General features: G+C 37.6%; 1 pseudogene; it reads right to left on the reverse strand.

Annotated features, from left to right (window-relative positions):
* Positions 1 to 3,867: 3,867 nt before the first annotated feature.
* LOC117026659 (nascent polypeptide-associated complex subunit alpha-like) lies at positions 3,868 to 4,526 on the reverse strand (annotated as a pseudogene).
* Positions 4,527 to 5,016: the final 490 nt, after the last annotated feature.

The following is a 5,016-nucleotide window of genomic DNA, read 5'->3' on the forward strand; positions in this document are numbered from 1 at the left end:
TTTTTTAAATTTTTTGAGGAATCTCTGTACTGTTTTCCATAGTGGCTGCACCATTTTTCATTCCCACCAACAGTGTGCAAGGGTTCCAACTTCTCCATATCCTTGCAAGACTTGCTTTTTGTTGTTTTTATAATAGCCATCCTGACAGGTGTCAGTACCTGTTGAAAATACTGTCTTTGCTCCATTGTATTAACTTTGCTCCACTGTCAAAGATCAGTTGGCTATATTTATACGGGTCTATTTTACAGCTCTCTCTTCTGTTCCATTAATCTATCTGTCTATTCTTTTGCTGATACCACACTGTCTTAATTACTGTAGCTTTATAGTAAGTCTTAAAGTCAGGTAACATCAATCGTCCAACTCTATTCTTCTCTTTCAATATTGTATTGGCTATTCTGGATCTTTTGCCTCTCCACTATGCATTTTAGAATCAGTTTGTTGATATCCACAAAATAACTTGCTGGTATTTCTTTGTCTGGTTTTGATATCAGGATCAGGGTAATGATCATAGAATATATTGGAAAGTGTTCCTTCCTGTGGTGGGCAGAATTCTAAGAGGGCCCCCAAGATTCCCAGCCCCTGGTGTTTACATACCTTCACCTAGTTATTTAATTAAACAGGAATTTAATTACTGCTGCCAAGGGATTTTGCAGATGTATTTAAGGTCCAAAACAGGACAAGAAGTATTTGACACACTGTTGCTGGCTTGCAGATGTGGGGAGGGGGACACATAGCAAAAAGTGTGGTTGGCCTCTAGGAGATGTGATCAGCCCCAGCAGGGAAGTGGACTCTTCATCCTACAACTGCAAGGAACTGAATTTTCCCAACAATGAGAATGAGTTTGGATGCATATTTTTCCCCAGCGCCGCCAGACAAGAACTTAGCCTGGCCAACACCTTGATTTCAGCCTTGTTATACCCTGAGCAGAGAACCCAGTCATGTTGTGCTGGAATTCTAACCTACAAAAACTGATATAATAAATGGGTATTGATTTAAGCCACTAAGTTTGTAGTAGTTTGTTTTGCAGCAATAAAAATTTAATACATTCATCTTGTATCTCCTGGAAGAGTTTGTACATAACTTGTATTTCTTCCCTGTTTGAACAAATGCACCAGTGAAACCATCTGGACATGGGGTTTTCTATGTGGAAAAATTTTAAACTATGAAATAAATTTCTTTAAAGACATATGACTATTCAGGTTGTCTTCTTCTGGAGTGAGGTTGGTAGCTGTGTCTTTTAAGGAATGTGTATATTGTCTAAATTGTCATTTATGAGCATAAACCTCATTATAACACCCCTATATTATGATCTTAATTTCTGTAGGATGTATAGTGTCCTATATCTCATTCTTTTTTAAAAAAATTTATTGGGGTGACAATTGTTAGTGAAATTACATAGATTTCAGGTGTACAATTATGTATTACATCATCTATAAATCCCATTGTGTGTTCACCACCCAGAGTCAGTTCTCCTTCCATCACCATATATTTGATCCCCCTTACCCTCATCTCCCACCCCCCACACCCCTTACCCTCTGATAACCACTAAACTATTGTCTGTGTCTATGAGTTTTTGTTTCTCATTTGTTTGTCTTGTTCTTTTGTTGTTTTTGGTTTATATACCACATATCAGTGAAATCATATGGTTCTCTGCTTTTTCTGTCTGACTCATTTCGCTTAGCATTATACTCTCAAGATCCATCCATGTTGTCACAAATGGTCCTATTTCATCTTTTCTTACCGCTGAATAGTATTCCATTGTGTATATATACCACAACTTCTTTATCCATTCATCTATCGAAGGACATTTTGGTTGTTTCCATGTCTTGGCCACCGTAAACAAAGCTGCAATGAACATTGGAGCACACGTGTCTTTATGTGTAGATGTTTTCAGATTTTTTGGGTAGATACCCAGGAGAGGGATTGCTGGGTCATATGGTAATTCTATCCGTAATTTTTTGAGGAACCTCCACACTGCCTTCCATAGCGGCTGCACCAGTCTACATTCCCACCAACAGTGTATGAGGGTTCCTTTTTCTCCACAGCCTCTCCAAATCTTGTTACTATTTGTCTTGTTGATGATAGCCATTTTGACTGGGGTGAGGTGACATCTCATTGTGGTTTTTCTTTGCATTTCTCTGATGATTAGTGATGTTGAGCATTTTTTCATATGTCTATTTGCCATTTGTATGTCCTCTTTGGAGAAATGTCTCTTCAGGTCATCTGCCCATTTTTCAGTTGGGTTGTTTGTTTTTTTGTTGTTGACTTGCATGAGTTCCTTGTATATTTTGGATATTAGCTCCTTATCGGAGGCACTGTTTGCAAAAATCTTCTCCCATTCAGTTGGTTGCCTCTTTATTTTGTTGATGGTTTCTTTTGCTGTGCAGAAGCTTTTAAGTTTGATATAGTCCCATTCATTTATTTTAGCTTTTACTTCCCTTGCCTTTGGAGTCAAATTCATAAAATGCTCTTTGAACCCAAGGTCCCTAAGATTAGTACCTATGTTTTCTTCAATGCTGTTTATTGTTTCAGGTCTTATGGTGTAAGTTGTTGATCCGTTTTGAATTAATTTTGGTACATGGTAACAGATAGCAGTCCCGTTTCATTCTTTTGCACATGGCTATCTAATTCTCCCAGCACCATTTATTGAAGAGGCTGTCTTTTCTCCATTGTGTGTTTTTTGCTTCTTTGTCAAAAATTATCTGTCCATATTTATGTGGTTTTATTTCTGGGTTCTCAATTCTATTCCATTGGTCTATGTGTTTGTTTTTCTGCCAATACCATGCTGTTTTGATTATTGTAGCCCTATAGTACAAGCTAAAGTCAGGGAGTGTGATACCTCCAGTATTGTTCTTTTTTCTTAAGATTGCTTTGGCTATTCGGGGTCTTTTGTGGTTCCAAACAAATCTGATGATTTTTTGTTCTATTTCTTTAAAAAATGCCATTAGGATTTTGATGGGGATTGCATTAAATCTCTATATTGCTTTGGGTAATATGGCCATTTTAACTATGTTGATTCTTCCAATCCATGAGCATGGAACGTCTTTCCATTTCTTTGTGTCTTCTTCAATTTCTTTCAAAAACGTCTTATAGTTTTCAGCACATAGGTCTTTCCCATCCTTGGTCAAGTTTATTCCTAGGTATTTTTTTCTTTTTGCTGCAATTGCGAAAGGAATTGTTTTTTGTATTTGTTTTTCTGAGATTTCATTGTTAGTATATAGGAATGCAATGGATTTTTGTACATTGATTTTGTAGCCAGCAACTTTACTGTGTTCGTTGATTGTTTCTAATAGCTTTTTGGTGGAGTCTTTAGGGTTTTCTATATATAGCATCATGTCATCTGCAAAGAGTGACAATTTAACTTCTTCATTCCCAATTTGGATGCCTTTTATTTCTTTCTCTTGCCTGATTGCTCTGGCAAGGACTTCCAACACTATGTTGAAAAGCAGAGGTGATAGGGGACAGCCCTGTCGTGTTCCTGAACTATATCTCATTCTTGATATTAGTCATTTGGGTCTTCTCTCTTTTTTCCCTTATCAATCTGGCTACAGGTTATCAAATTTGATCTTCCCAAAGAGCCCACTATTGGCTTTTAAATTTTCTCCATTGTTTTTCTGTTTTCTATTTTGGTGATTTCTGCTCTTTATTATTTTCTTTCTTCTACTTACTTTGGTTTAATTTCCACTTTTAAACATAATTTCTTAAGGTGGAAGCTAAGGTCATTGATTTGAAACCATTTTTCTTCTCTAATATAAGCATTGTCCCCACAAGCCATAATTTATTAATGATAGAAACAGTACAAATTTCAAACCAAGCTGCAGTTACTCTTTTGAAACACACACAAAATAATTCCTTATTTTTAGATGGCTATATTGTTAATTCCATAATAGCATTTACAATATCATTAGTGTTGTTCTTCAGGGCTCAGTCTGCCTTTGTTCTCAACACATTTGCTTGTGAAATGACCAATTCTATGTCTTTAACTTCCAAACCAGTTTCATTAACCTCTTCCTCTTCACTCTCCCCTTGTACAGTTGGAGTCTCTGTGTTTTCTTGAATGATTGAGAGAGCTTCATCCTGAACTTGGAATTTCTCAGCAGCTGCTAGCTGTGCTTGCTGAGATAAATCCTTGATCTTGGCTTCCCCAAAAACTATGTAAGTATCTGTAGTGGTTCTCTTGTAGACATCTGGCTTTGTGATGACAAAAAAGATATTCTTAGATTTCTGGATAGTGACCCTAGTAACCCTTCTAACCTGTTGAAGACCCAGTTGGGACACAGCCCTCTGTGCCTTCTTTTCACTTTTCAGCTCACTTTAGTTCACTTTGCTTTACTGACTACTTCTTCATTGATTTCGGCTACTGCTGCCAGCTGGGCTTGTTGTATGGTTGCCTGTATGGAATCTTGTCCCTTGAGCTCTGGTACTGATTCATCACTGTCATATGCTGTTCCAGACCCTGTCTCAGCCTGAGGCTATGGGAATCCCTGATCTGTAGCAGGGATGGTTTCTGTGGCTTCATCAGGCATTTAGTGTGGGGAACATGGAACCAAGATAGTGCCAAAAAGAGAGCAAGTGAGAGCCAAATATAAGCATTTAATGCTATAAATTTCTAAGCATTGCTTTTGCTGTATTCCATAAATTTTGATACAGTGTTTTGATTTTAATTCCATTCAAAATACTTTCTAATTTTCCTTATGATTTCTTTTTTGACCTGTGGTGTGCTGGTTATCAATTAATTGCCTCTCAACTTAAAATTCATACTTTCTGCCTATTTTGTGATAATGGAACATATTTAAACTACTTTTTTTCTTTGCCAGCTGGCATTGACGCTTTCTCAGTAGAGTGCGCTGAAGAGATATTGCAAGAGGAAAAGAGGTTTCCTTCCTTATTCCTGTGTGCTTGCTTGGCAGGCCCTTTCTGCATGGCTTTTTCTAGCATCAGACTCCTGCAGTGCCGAGTTCTTGCAGTGCATGGCAGCCAGTAGCACCCAGTAACCAGCAGCTTTCCCCTTCCCCC

The sequence above is a fragment of the Rhinolophus ferrumequinum genome, chromosome X (assembly GCF_004115265.2).
Source record: "Rhinolophus ferrumequinum isolate MPI-CBG mRhiFer1 chromosome X, mRhiFer1_v1.p, whole genome shotgun sequence".
NCBI lineage: Eukaryota > Metazoa > Chordata > Mammalia > Chiroptera > Rhinolophidae > Rhinolophus > Rhinolophus ferrumequinum.